General features: G+C 45.7%; 1 protein-coding gene across 1 annotated transcript in view; it reads left to right on the top strand.

The window, feature by feature from the left end:
• Positions 1-11,443: 11,443 nt before the first annotated feature.
• The window catches only part of SCNN1A (sodium channel epithelial 1 subunit alpha), a 71,737-nt gene continuing 67,630 nt past the window's right edge, over positions 11,444-15,550 (top strand). Inside the window, exon 1 of the mRNA XM_069979932.1 lies at positions 11,444-11,682. The gene's annotated coding sequence lies outside the window, so the exon portion shown is untranslated. The remainder of the gene's footprint in view (positions 11,683-15,550) is intronic.

Raw genomic sequence — 15,550 nt, 5'->3', positions numbered from 1 at the left:
TGGAGAAGAAGATGAAGAGGGAAGAACTCCGATCAGAGAAGACGTCCCCTGTGAGTCACCTGATGTAACTGCACTGTAATGTATATGGTGTCTATAGCCTGTGTGGAGCTGCGTCCACCTCTATATGACTGGATGCGGTGATACGTGTACAGTGGATGTTATTCAGTAGCAGCGGTGGTGTTAGTAGGTGGTGGTATTAGTAGCAGCGTTGGTGTTAGTCAGTATGTGGTGGTGTTAGTTAGTATGTGGTGGTGTTAGTCAGTAGCAGCGGAGGTGTTAGTCAGTATGTGGTGGTGTTAGTCAGTATGTGGTGGTGTTAGTCAGTAGCAGTGGTGGTGTTAGTCAGTATGTGGTGGAATTATTTGTTACTTGCTATCTGGTACGTATTTGGTCAGTAACAATATGGCGGTAATATGTGTGGTGATAATATTTTCTCTTCCTATCTTAAGATCGTTATTCGTAATATCTGTCTTGGTGTATATATATATATATATATATATATATATATATAATATACACATATACCAATAGCATCACTTGGTCGAGGAAAAGGGGGGGCCCAAGTTGACCTCTCGCACCAGGGCCCAGGAGTCATTAGCTACGCCCCTGGCTGGAGATTATATATATATATATCCAGCCTGGCACTACTATGCATGAATAACACCCCCATACTGTAACTGCCTGCCTACCCACCAGCCTTCTACTGCATGTGATATACTAAATCTATCTGTCTCCAGCCTGCTAAAGCATGTATATGCATCCAGTCCGGCATTGCATATATATTTTTATATATATATATATATATATATATATATATATATATATATATGCACAGTGCAGTGTGGTGCTCCAAGCTGCATATATATGTATACACACACATGCAGTGCCAGACTGGATGCATATATATGCATTAGCAGGCGATAGATACATAGATAGATAGATAGATAGATAGATAGATAGATAGATAGATAGGAGATAGATAGATAGATAGATAGATAGATAGATAGATAGATAGATAGATAGATAGATAGATAGGAGATGGATAGATAGATAGATAGATAGATAGGAGATAGATAGATAGAAGATTGAGTATGTGCAATAGCATGCTGGTGGGTAGGCAGGCAGTCACAGTATGGTGGTATCAGGTCTGGTATAGTAATGTTATATCCGGTACAGTATGGCTGTATGCTTTAAATGTGCATTGTCTGAAGCTGTTGCCTACCAATCCTGTGATAAGAATCGCTACAGACAATATGCAGATCATGTAAGCAGTTAAAAACCACATAGAAAAAAAAATTCAGACAATGCATGTGGCCGAAACCATGCGTCCATTTCTTCCCCAGTAGCCGGGAGGGGGCCCATTGGAAAGTTTGCTATGGGGCCCAGCCATTTCTAGTTACGCCCCTGGGCACAGGTGTTCTTCTTCTTCAAGTATTCTACTTTATACTCCAACATCCCGGCAGAGCACAGTACTACATGGGCTGAGACTCTCATGGCATCCTCCTCTCTGCTACTCTACCCCCGCACAACTCTACCGATATAACTATTTCCTACTCTACACTTATCCTACAGATTTGGTTGTCTTACATTCAAGTCTTTATTGGAACTTTGCCAAGTGTATCTCAAAGCTCTTCTGTATTACCTGCTGCAGATTTACAAGTAGTAAATCAACTCATCGTCATCGCTTGGGACACTTCCCCTTTCTGTGGGTGGCGGGTCCTACTATCCGTTAGGGTCATTACACCGCTCTTACCATCCGTGACTACATCATCAGTGAAATTATTCCAAGGCACCCAGTAGCAGCCCGGCAGGACACTGACCACAGGGGAAAAAGGTACAACCGGCCTAACACACTAAAAGCAGGCATGCCATCACTCCTGTGTGCCCACCTGGCACTGGCGTCACGTGACAACATACTAAGGTCTGGCTGTATCTCGGCCATCCACCACCGTAGTGGTGTCACACTACAACACCTAGCAAGTGATCGGCCGTCCCTCCGATATAACACCTCCGGGGGTACACCACACATCAAACACCCTTACTCCCCTCAAGTCTATCCTCATCTCTGCTTCCCGACTAATCCACCTCTCCACTTGCTCTGCCTCTGCCAATCCCTTCACTGGTTCCCCATTGGCAAACAAATTTAGTTTGAATTCTTAACCATGACATACAAGGACGTCCATTACCTGACCCCTCCGTACATCTAGGATCTCCCGATATGGACCCTCACATTATCTCCCATACCGCACATCATACACAATCTCCTCCAAGATTTTTCTCACACTTTGGAGCCTGGTACCCCCACAAATCCAGCTCTCATCCACCATCAAGACCTTCAAAAGCAACCTGAAAACACATCTCTTCAGGAAGCCTACAACCTATAGTAACTCTGCTGCCACTGTATTCGACTACAAACAGCTGTCCCTCTCACTTACTGTTAACCTCCCATTGTAGACTGTAAGCCCTCGCAGGTAAGGGCCTGAAGCCAATGGTGCTCTAAAAACAAATATAAAATAAATATAAAAAATATATATATAATAAACAACATTAAGTCCTTCAGGCCTACCGACCATAGTGGTGACACGTGCAGTATAACCAGATGGGATCCACATGGACGGGAACAATGTTGTGTTTCTCCTCTTTGCATTCCTGTGGTCATAATTCTTTATTTTTTCTTCGATGCAGCTATGAGAAGTTTTACTGTTCATGTTCTGTGCTATATTATGTGACCCATGTATTAGCAGTTAGTTTATCATTTATTCTGTCAAAAGTTCTGGTGGGAAATATATTGCACTGCCGTTTCATTTTTTTAAATCTATTATATTCTTTTCATTGTTTTCTTGTTTTTGTTTCTATTATTTTTACATGAGATAAAACTATTATTATACATGATGCTGTAAATGCATTGGTTGTATGCATTGGTTCGGCATTTGATTAGCGATGGCTGCTGAACTTGGATAAAGCTCTAAGGTTGTCTGGAAAACATGGATACAGCCAATGACTATATCCATGATTTCCACATAGCCTTAGGGCTTTATCCAACTTCAGCAGCCACCGCTAATCAAATGCCGAAAGTTCGGATTCAGACCGACTCGAGCATGCTCCAGGTTTGCTCATCTCTAGTTGTATGATATGTGTATATTGTATATTGTTTTATGTCTTGGGCCCTTTGTTTCAGAAAACCTATGTAGAGGCCTTCCACCCACATAAACCTCTTTAGCAGAAAGGTCTTCCCCCACTGTAGATCCCCCTGTGTGTACGGGCCTATGAAATACTGGATGGACTGGCTAGCTGGTCTGAGGCCTAGCGAGAGGCCTGTACATTTAAAGGGGTAGTGCCATAGATAAAAGTTGATGCCCTTTGAGGCTGGGTTCACACACAGTATATTTCAGGCAGTATTTGGTCCTCATGTCAGGTCCTCATAGCAACCAAAACCAGGAGTGGATTGAAAACACAGAAAGGCTCTGTTCACACAATGTTGAAATTGAGTGGATGGCCGCCATATAACAGTAAATAACTGCCATTATTTCAATATAACAGCCGTTGTTTTAAAATAACAGCAAATATTTGCCATTAAATTACGGCCATCCACTCAATTTCAACATTATGTGAACAGAGCCTTTCTGTGTTTTCAATCCACTCCCGGTTTTGGTTGCTATGAGGACCTGATATGAGGACCAAATACTGCCTGAAATATACTGTGTGTGAACCCAGCCTGAAAGTACAAAGTAAAAATCCTTAATCTATACAAATTAGATATTTTTAGTAGTTTCCATTATGATAAATCAACACCTACGAGCTCAAAATGTGATGTTTATAGCTGGTTGCCTAGGATTACGACCTAGAGTTCAGCTTGCTGGTCGCACATGCTCAGTTTTAAGTACTCAGAGTTATAGGAGTGCAGCAGTGCTCAGCCTAGAGGAATACACAGTGCAGGGGACAGAGCCTGTGGGCTGGCCGGGCCTTGTGGTTGATCCCATGCTCCGAAGGCTACTCTGGTTACTTTAGAGGGCCGCACAGTAGTGGTTTAGGTAATAGTTCCCCCCGGGCACACCCTGATGTTGTGTCAGGTGATGCCCTGATGGTAAGGTACAGGAAAACAAACCTGACACGTGTCGGAAATGGTGCAATAAAGCTGTCTGTTTACTGAAGAGTATGGTAGAGACAGAAGATAGATGTCTATAGAAATCCGACAATCAACAACAATTGTCTAGAGCAAAGTGGAACCCTGAAGGACATGTACAACTGAAGAACAGGGGTCTCTGTGTTCTCTACTCTTGATTCTTGAGGTATCTAACCCAAAAGAAATGCTGAGGGATTACTCCTTGGTTAGCTCTGAGCCGATTTCCCCAGGTATATACTCACATGTGGTGATGTTGGGCTGGAATGCTCATGGCGGGTTGTGGGACCTGGGTGTACATGATGACTTGTCAGCCACAAGGAAACTAGGCCTAGTCTGAAGCCTTTAAGGGTCTTAGTGAAGCAATGAAGCTCATTTAGGCTTTTCCCCCAATGTTTCTCTATCTTGCGTCTTGTTCTTCTCTCTCCTTTCCTTGAGAGTAGGCTAAGCTGTGTATACCAGGCCTCGCATGGTCCAGACATTCCCTTGGTTCAAGGCCTAAGCCTTTAGAAAAAAAGGGGATTGGGCGCTCCTCTATCTTTGTCTCTCTGGAAATGAGACTAACATTAACTTCCTGATCATCTATTACTCAATGGAACAATTCAACTAAATGGACTTTCATTGCTCACAGCTATAGTAAAACTACAAAAACAGTAAGAAAGTGAACCATGACAAAGTGCGCAATAAAAATGTTTTAAAACGCAGAAAAGAATACAGAGGGCAATGTCCTATAACCAACACAGTACCAAACGAGTGGCGGTCAGTCATATGTACTTGCAGTGTCCCGATACCCTGGAGTTGTCATGTGGCTGAGAAATTTATTGAAAAGTGCCTTAAATAGTTTCTGGGTATTGTACGTTGACTTGTATATACTGTCATTGTTTCACACTGCTAAACACAATCAGTATTACATACACTGAGATATCATTGACGTGCAAGGGTTAAAACGACTTTGTATTTGCAACTCCTAGTGTGATCACATATTAAAGTGACTCTCTACCCACAATCTGACCCCCACAAACCACTTGTACCTTCGGATAGCTGCTTTTAATCCAAGACCTGTCCTGGGGTCCGTTCAGCAGGTGATGCAGTTATTGTCCTAAAAAACAACTTTTAAACTTGCAGCCCTGTGCCAAATAGCCGTGGCCTAAATTGTGTATGCATTAGGCTGGTACAACCTCTCTGTCCCTCCTCCCTGCCCACCTCATCATTAGGAATGCTCCAGGCAGATTTTCTACTATTCATCACCTGTGTTAGCACAGCACATGGGCTGGATCATTAAGGCACCTGTGCAATGTTCAGACAGGAGAAAATGTTCATGAGGCATACTTTATGATAAAAAGGGTGGGGAGGAGGGACAGAGGGGTGGTGCAAAGTTAGGGCACAGATATTGTAGGCCACGACCGTTTGACACAGGGCTGCCAGTTTAAAAAATGTTTTTTTAGGACAATAACTGCATCACCTGCTGAACGGACCCCAGGACAGATCTTGGATTAAAAGCAGCTATCTGAAGGTACAAGTGGTTTGGGGGAATCAGATTGTGGGTACAGAGTCGCTTTAAGTATATAAAGAACTTGGTCACATGACCCTCTCTCAAGCAGCTTGAAGCTGTAGTGTGCTTTCAGGGAGGAGTCTCCCAGGTTACACCTTTTTCTGAGTGAGAACCAATCACTGCAAATAAAAGTCCAACACTCTCTGTCCAGAGGGCTGGACTTTACAGTCAGTCTGGCTTAGGCCAAAGTAGTGTAAGGAAGTGTTTACCAGTTTTGCAGCAGTTTGAAGTCCTGGTTATGCAAGAGGAGTGGTGAAAACCTTGATTCATGTCTCCTCCTGTTTGCTAGGCCCTACACAAAGGTCCGGTCAGTTGACTGTAACATCTGCTACAAGCAAGAAAGACTTGTATGCTACGAAATCATCAAAGATCCTGTTCAAGTTGCTACCTTCACCTAAGATCTGGGTAGTTTATACATTTATCACAACACCATGTGGTGTCTAGGAGGCTTTATCCGAAGCTGCCTGCAGTCAATGCTCAGAGGAGAATTTTACTTTAAAGAACATGTTCCTGATCAGACAGAGGAAAATTGGCAAGACAAGAGAGAGGAAGCTGTACAAGGACTCTCCTGCAACTCTTAATTCTCTGCCTGGCCAAATGTCAGAATTATTGCCTAGTAACTTATACATCACATCCATGTTTTACTGTATTCTTTCATGCAGGACTGTGCTGCATCCAACTGTGCATAAAGTTTTTTTCAGTACACTATATCACAGTTTACCAAATCTTTGAGGTCCTCTACAGCTGGTAGAATCTGGTCTAACTAGATTGTATAACATCACCGCTAGCAACACTATAGCTAAATACATCACCACTAGCAACACTGATGCTATATACATAATCACTAGCAACACGGGTAAAGCTGTATACATCACCACTAGCAACACGGGCAAAGCTGTATACATCACCACTAGCAACACTATAGCTGTATACATCACCACTAGCAACACTAAGGCTATGTTCACACTACGTAAGTTTCCGGACGTAGCGCGTTCCGTGAATAAGCGGCCGGAGATTTACGTAGTTTGTGTACAATGGAAAGTATACGATCTACGGCTGCACAGTTCACACTACGTAAGAACTTACGTCAGGATCGTACGCGGCGCAGTAAAAAATGAACCAGACCATTGTTTGAGGACGAAAATGCCGTATTTACACCCGTAGCGTAACATGCGGTCCCGTACGTAGTGGTGATTTCTTCATTTTTGCACTTTTCTTTGCCGATCTAAAAGGTTCTGTGGGGTGTCCGGGCTAGCCGAAGATTTCCAAGTAAAAGACCGCTGTCAGATCGCTACGTAGGGCGCTCGGGAAGCGTAAGTAGGCTACGGGCGTAAGTTCGCGGACCGTACGTAGCCGGCCGCAACTTACGTAAATCCCCGGCCAGAGTTTAACACGTATATGTCCGGCTGCATATACGTAGTGTGAACATAGCCTTAAGCTGTATACATCACCACTAGCAACACTAAAGTGCTTACAGTGCTCCAAAGCTTATACAGAGACTTTTGTTCAATAAAACAGCTTAATGCGAATATACACTCCGCACTATTAGTTAACCAAAGAGCTGTGGGCCATACCAGGTCATCCATCCACAGAGCCACATATGATATACTATTTGGCTACCTTGAGCTGCCCTGACTATTCCATCTATAACATAACATTCAGTTATGGTTGCCAGTGCCATAGAGTTAAATGGACCAGCACTCCATTTAACCAAGGGGACGTGGGACCCCTGTTGTCTGGATATTTGGGCATTTTAGCAGTTGGACCCACACTGATCAGACACTCAACACCCATCCATGAGTGTCCTGCATGGGAAACCCTTAAAGGGTATAAGACACGCTACCCAATAATTTAAATCCTTTGTCTCCTCCAGAGTCCTGCACTTCTCTTTATGGCCCCATTACACAGGGTGATTATCAGCCCAATCAGGCAGAATCAGGGCAGGTATCTTAATAAATATAGTGATCAGTTGAGATGCCGATCATCAGCTGATCTTTCTCTTTCAGCCAGTTTAAAAAAACTTTGCCCACCAACTGCTCATCACTACGTGTAATAGAGATGTGCAGTCAACGGCTGATGCGACTTACCTGTCCAGGTTCCCCCAGTGCCCTGCTGCTTTTTCCCTGCTCACCACTCACTGAAGCTTCTGAAGTTGCCTCTGAAGTGCCAGTGACAGGTAACGGGACAGTGCCAGTGACAGGTAACGGGACAGTGCCAGTGACAGGTAACAGGACAGTGCCAGTGACAGGTAACAGGACAGTGCCAGTGACAGGTAACGGGACAGTGCCAGTGACAGGTAACGGGACAGTGCCAGTGACAGGTAACGGGACAGTGCCAGTGACAGGTAACGGGACAGTGCCAGTGACAGGTAACGGGACAGTGCCAGTGACAGGTAACGGGACAGTGCCAGTGACAGGTAACAGGACAGTGCCAGTGACAGGTAACAGGACAGTGCCAGTGACAGATAACGGGACAGTGCCAGGTAACGGGACAGTGCCAGGTAACGGGACAGTGCCAGGTAACGGGACAGTGCCAGTGACAGATAACGGGACAGTGCCAGGTAACGGGACAGTGCCAGTGCCAGGTAACGGGACAGTGCCAGTGACAGGTAACAGGACAGTGCCAGTGACAGGTAACGGGACAGTGCCAGTGCCAGGTAACGGGACAGTGCCAGTGACAGATAACGGGACAGTGCCAGCAGGGCAGTTTCTAGGCCTTTTTGGCAACAGGGCGAATCTTGATAAAAGCGCCCCCCCCCCCCCCCCCCAAAAAAAAAAAAAAAACAAAAAAAACCCTCACTCAGTTTTCAGCTTTGGGGAAAGAAGGGAGCTTTTATCAAGATTCGGGTTGCGAAAACATCATTGGCAACCCGAATATAGTAGCCTATCTCCCCCATAGTGCCTTATATAGTAGCCAGTCCCCCATAGTGTCTTATATAGTAGCCAGTCCCCCATAGTGCCTCATATAGTAGCCAGTCCCCCCTCTAGTGCCTCATATAGTGGCCAGTTCCCCCTATAGTGCCTCATATAGTGGCCAGTCCCCCCTATAGTGCCTCATATAGTGGCCAGTCCCCCATATAGTGCCTCATATAGTGGCCAGTCCCCCCTATAGTGCCTCATATAGTGGCCTGCCCCCCCTATAGTGCCTCATATAGTGGCCAGTCCCCCCTATAGTGCCTCATATAGTGGCCAGTCCCCCCTATAGTGCCTCATATAGTGGCCTGTCCCCCCTATAGTGCCTCATATAGTGGCCTGTCCCCCCCATAGTGCCTCATATAGTGGCCAGTCCCCCCCCTATAGTGCCTCATATAGTGGCCAGTCCCCCATAGTGCCTCATATAGTGGCCAGTCCCCCCTATAGTGCCTCATATAGTGGCCAGTCCTCCCTATAGTGCCTCATATAGTGGCCAGTCCCCCATAGTGCCTCATATAGTGGTCAATCCCCCCTGTAGTGAATCATGTAGTAGCCAGTTCCCCAATAGTGTCTCATATAATAGCCAATCCCCCCTATAATGCCTCATATACCCATATAGTATACAACCCCCCCTTCCCCATAGTGCCTTTACCAGAGAAACAGTAATTTACCAGTACTGGCTCCCCAGCAGCCCCTCTATGGCGCTCATTCTTCTGTCATTCTTCAGCACAGGCAGCCGGGTACAGAGATGCTGCCTGTGCCGGAAGATGAGAGGAGCTGCCGGGGAGCGGGACAGGTGAGTTGCCCTGGTAACCCGCCCCCCTCCTCTCTTCCTAAGGATTACAAGGCAGCGCCGTGGCCACGCTGCTGATTGGACGCTAAGGGCCGCCGCCGAAATAAGGGAGCTGCCAGACACTTGGTCCGGCAGCGGCCCTTAGCCTTCAATTTGCCCAGCTCTGGGGGGGGGGCTGGGCGCTGTCGGGCGCCCCCTAGCTAAGGGCGCCCCGTGCGGTGGCCCGGCCCGCCCGGCCCTAGAAAAGGCCGTGAGTGCCAGGTAACAGGACAGTGACAGGTAACGGGACAGTGCCAGTGACAGGTAACGGGACAGTGCCAGTGACAGGTAACAGGACAGTGACAGATAACGGGACAGTGCCAGGTAACGGGACAGTGCCAGTGACAGGTAACGGGACAGTGCCAGTGACAGGTAACGGGACAGTGCCAGTGACAGGTAACAGGACAGTGCCAGTGACAGATAACGGGACAGTGCCAGGTAACGGGACAGTGCCAGTGACAGGTAACGGGACAGTGCCAGTGACAGGTAACGGGACAGTGCCAGTGACAGGTAACGGGACAGTGCCAGTGATAGGTAACGGGACAGTGCCAGTGACAGGTAGCGGGACAGTGCCAGTGACAGGTAACGGGATAGTGCCAGTGACAGGTAACAGGACAGTGCCAGTGACAGGTAACAGGACAGTGCCAGTGACAGGCTGAGTGGACTGCCACTTCAGACATGGCTTCAGGAGCTACAGCAGTGGCTGTGGTAAGCAGGGAACAGGCAGCAGGACACTGGGGGAGCCTGGACAGGTAAGTATAATGTTTAGTATTCTATTTACATTGTCATTAGCTGTCAGCTGCACATCGCTCTTATACGGAATGATGAATGATGATTTTGAAACTGTCTGAAAGACAATAATCAGTCTATGATCAGCTCTTTTGCTGAGTACACGGAGCAATATCTGCCCAAATCGCCTTGATTCAGCAGATAATCGCTCCACGTAATAGGAGTCTAGCTCCATGAACAGGAACTTACTATTGAGCAGCCAATCAGCAGCCGCTCCAGTGTTGCCCTCTCTTTCTATGTCAGTATCTATAGATAAATATCAGCACTGGAGAATGCCACCTGACAGAAAAGACCTATGATTAATACAATCTATCACAGAGACGCGTGCCATTCCCTGACACTGAATATTAAATTCACATTATCTGTTAGGGCATCAGGAGAATGCGGCTTTGCTACAATGGTCCAAGAAGGTGTACAGGGGGTGTCCTCCTGCAGAGTCCCAGCTATCAGCTGTAGTCTATGTAGAGACCTATTCTTTTGCAGCGCCCCCACAGGGTGGATGAAGTATTACACAGTTACCATAAAAATCAGTGGACGGTCTGTGTAAATAATGGGCATGCGAGGTCCTCCAGATTGAGAGACACTCTTTGTAGTCACTCTCTAACTTTCTGGCTTTGATTAATAGATAAGGGTCCTGAATTATTACGTTATTTCTTAAAGGGGTACTCCGGGCTGGGGGGTATTTTTGAGGATCGCCAGGGAGGGGGTGGAAATTGAAGCCGGAGGTCACTTACCTCTCCCGTTCCAGCGCAGGTGCCCGGATTGCGCCGCCCGGTACTCCCGTCCCGCGGCTGCTTCCTGGTCAGAGCTGCCGCATGAGACGTGATGCCTCAAGGCAGCACTGCCAATCAGCGGCCGTAGCGGAGTCCTGCCAATACCCCTCAAAAATACCCTCCGGCCTGGAGTACCCCTTTAATTCTACTTCTGACACAGGCTGCCCTGCTACATCCTACAAAATTTAGAAATTTTTGTATCATAAATGCTACATTTTCCATTGTTGTAATCCAAGTCGTGACGCTGAGTATATTCGGCTCTGCTACATCTGTACATTAGATGTGAGTGACCACATGATGTATTACCATCCCGCATTGTCTTCTACCTAATAAAATTTCCACCCAGCAGCTCTCACTTGTTTATAGGATGTGAGTAAACTTGTCTTTCCCAGTTAAGCAGCAGGAGGGAGGGACTGGGGAGGTTCACAGGTACCGGCTGCCAGATACTACTGGAAAAAAACCAGTTCAAACTCTACCTGGTCCAGGTGAACTGTAGGGGAGGGGAAGGAGCAAGAGAGAAAAAGGCAACAGGTGAGGAAGGAGACAGAGAGACTGCAAGGTGCATTGACTGGGAAAGAAGCTGGTGAGGAGACTCCAGGAGAAAAGCCGGGAATTGGTCCCGCAAAGCAAGGAAAAAGTTGGATGAGAACCTGAAGTAATGTAAATGCTCATCTCCTTCTCTATCCGGAGGACAAAGCTCTCAGGTTTGTGACTTCCATATAAATCACCCAATACTATATCTGTTTCATCCCTTAAACAATACAGTAAGTTGTCTTCTACTGTCATACTGCTGAAAACCATGTCTATGTTACAGCTCTATCAGATAGCCAATATTATCGCTATTAGACCATGTTCAGATCACATTCTCCCCGTACATTCAAGGTATACATTGGCAACCTGTCAAAATAAGTTGTGGACTGTTACCAAGGCTTGCCAACAGTGGACACTCAAAAGTAGAGTAGAACATACAGTACTTCTGAGTGATGAGAAATGAACATATACCTTTGGGAATATGGGACCAAACATATTTAATATCTTTGGCCCAGTGGGTCCACTGTCAGATCACGGTGGTATACAACAGAAATTTTTGACGCCAACATACACCAAACTGTGCCAACAGAGGATGCCCTGATTTTAATTGGCCAAACATAGTCAAAAAGCAGGACAAATTCCCAAACACGTGTTCATTTCTCGAGGCTCAAAGCATGGTGTGCTATACTTCTGAGTTCCACAACATATAATGTACATATAATGTAATATAAGGTACACATTCAGGAAATAGACTTGAAGGAAAACTCAAAACAAACAAACAAAAAATACAATGGGGAGTGCGGGAACATAATAAAGAATCTATACTTACCCATCCCCGTGCCCCCATATTGCTGCATCACCCCCTCACTGTCCCCGTCTGGTCTCCGGTTTCTTCCATGTTTTGGTGTTGTCACGACCCGGTGGGAAGTGCCCAGTCAGTCATAACATTTCAGGAGCAGTAGCTTCCAGAGGTTGGCGGAGATCTTTGAAAATTGGAAATCTGGATGACAATGGCCACTGGACCTTTCGTGGTTGATGCACTCCACCTTTTTAATAAGGAACAAAAAAAAAAGTTGAGAAGACGCCAATTTAAGTCCTCACTGACATAGATTTAGAAATGATTAAGAACAATACGAGATATTATATAGATATGGAAAAGATAAGGGATGGCCATGGGGTCTTACCCACCCCCTCGACTTCAAAAATTAGTCTTAAGCCCTGATTTCACAGTGCTTGCTTGCTCCTCGTTTCCCGCTCACTGACGGCGATATTACACGCATCAGCAGTGAGCAGGTAAGAGCCAGGGAAAGGGGGGGGCGCAGGGAGTTGCGGGGGAGCTGCCTCGGTGATCGCTGTCCGGGCAGCACCATAAAAGATAGCAGCGGTCTGCTGCCGCTGCTACTGTTACACGGGGTAACGGCAGCAGGTTGTTGCTATCTTAGTACTTTGTCTTTCAACAACAGAAAGACAACAACAGACAATGCTCAGCCGACATCGTTTATGTCGGCTGATCATTGTCTTTTATTACACAAGATGATTGTCAGCAGAATACGGCCGATACTTGTTTCGTGTTATAGGGCCTTTACTGCTGTAACATTGTATTAATGACATAAGTCCTCAGGGATTTATATTTACAGGCTCTTTAAGAACACTAAGGGCTATTGGAGATGCTACATTGTGAAATACTGAAACTTTGGGCCTTTTCCAAGAAATTTGTCCCCCCCCCCTGAGTCGCTCTCCCCTCCCCTCCCGATCCCGGATGCCTGGCAAGACGACAACACATATTCAGAATATGTACATATCTCTTAAGGGATCACTGTGCATTTGCTATTGCACTAGAGAAGGAATTCTTCTATGCTTGAGCACTCAGCTGGAACCAGAAGCACTGGATGATACAAGGGGGACAGATACATAACAGGCCCGATAACCATGATATATTGCCTAAGAGGGTGAATACGGTCTATGGTTCTGTGGTATCAGCTATTACAGTTTGTTGTGTTGTGTTTGTTAATTGGTGTTATTGCTAGGAAGTTCATTAAAACTCCCCGCCCCCCATGGTCTCTATTGTATGTCACCTGTCTGCGGTGCTGGGACTTTTATAAAATGTATATCAGCTTTTCCTCCGGTAACGTTGCTGCAATATTAGAACCTGATGGTTTTAGGTTCAATATTATGTAAATACAGGTCTATGGGACTTATTGTCGGCATTTGCTCTTTGTTATTTTTTACTTGTTGAGCAGATGTAAAAATTTTAAATGTTTTTATCGGTCAGGGTCTCAGCACTTAGACCTCAACCGATCTCTAGATATAGCTGGGAGAAGCATATGGCAGAAACACGTTACGATCCCCATACACGTTACAGCTATGTCGGCCTAACTTGTCAATTTTGTCTGGACCATTTAATGTGTTTGGGGGCCTCCCGACTCTCCCTGAGAGATGACATTCGGGGAGAAGAAGTTTGTGCAAACCAAATCTCCACTAGGCCACCCCCCCCCCCTATTCTAAACACATGAACACTCAGCTGAGACGGGCATGCATTTATATAGAGGTGTGAGACATTGTTATTTTATGTGTATACCCACCAAAACATTTTTACATTGCTAGGGGCATACAATTTGATTAACAGATATTGCTTCTGTGTCTATGTTTTTTTGGTGTTGCTGTTATCATTATTTACTTTGGTGATGATGGAGAGAAATAAAGTGAAAGAGTAGTGTTTGGGTAAGAAGGGGATGGCCATGGGGTCTAATCCATCCCCCAAACCCCCAAAAGTTGTAATACTCAGCACTACATCCTCTACTTAAAGGAGTATTCTCATGATCAAAGGTTTCACCCTACCCACAGCATAGGGAATATCTACCAACCCTGAGAATGGAGGATAAGTGTCCTCTGTATGAATGACATGCATGGCCAGTGCTTCATTGATTCTTTATTATTAACATTACTAAGTGCTGATCTATCCCTTTATACTGGTTATATACATGAATTATCAGTCAGCCAACAGAACTTTCCCATCATTCCACCAATGGTAGAACCCTCTCTCCTGGGGGAATTAACAATAGGACATGTCCAACATGACTAACCCCCCCCCCCCCCCCCCCTCTACTAATGTCTGTCATTGGTACGTATTATTATACACATAATATTAGTAGCTGATCTCTCTAAAATCATTAGGGTTTGGATGACTTTTTTTTCTTATGTGTGTATACATATTCAATCATATTTATACTAGTTGACTGACAGGCCCCAATGTACCCAAACTGAAATGACAGGACTTAATAGTATGTAGATCAGACAAGCCCTGAAGGTCACACTGTTAGCAGCTTTTCTGGTATACATATAAAGAATTAACAATAGAGGTGCTAATGGAGGCAATATTCACATTAATGGCCCTAGATTATGGACAATCCCTTTTTACAAGATTTAATCAAAGATACACTAACCACAGTTTGGTGCTGGGACCCTCAAAAATCAGCAATAATTTCTGTAGTGACTCATTTCCTCATCAGTGCCCCCACAGGAGAAAGTGAGTATTATAAGCTTACTATTCAATGTATGGACATGTTGGGTCCTCCAGACAGGGAGACCCTCTTTACAGCTGGTCTCCACTCTAAGGGTGGTATTACACGGGCCGATGGGGGCCCGATAATACCTGTAAGCGAGCAGCGATCTGCTAGATCGTCGCTCGTTTACTGGGCCTATTACATGGCCCGATAATCGTTTAACAAGGGCTGAAAGGACATCGTTACCGATGTCCTTGCAGCCCTTGGTTGTTTTTTTTTTTATAATTGTAATTTGCAGCCCTTGTTTAAACTACATTCTTTACCTATCAACGCTCCAGGGCTGCTGCTGCAGTCCGCTTCTCCACAGGTCCTGCAGCTGACAGGCCGCTCAGCCAATCACAGGCCGGGGCCGCCGCGGCCTGTGATTGGCCGGGCGGTCTGTCAGCTGACAGGCCACTCTGAAGCTAGAGCGTGCGGGACCCGGGGAGAAGAAGACCGCAGCAGCAGCCCTGGAACGTGGATAGGTAATGTATATCGT

This window comes from Dendropsophus ebraccatus, chromosome 8, assembly GCF_027789765.1.
Source record: "Dendropsophus ebraccatus isolate aDenEbr1 chromosome 8, aDenEbr1.pat, whole genome shotgun sequence".
In the NCBI taxonomy this organism is placed as follows: Eukaryota; Metazoa; Chordata; class Amphibia; order Anura; family Hylidae; genus Dendropsophus; species Dendropsophus ebraccatus.
Note: the sequence above shows the minus strand (reverse complement) of the source record. Positions and strands in the feature narration are given on the sequence as shown.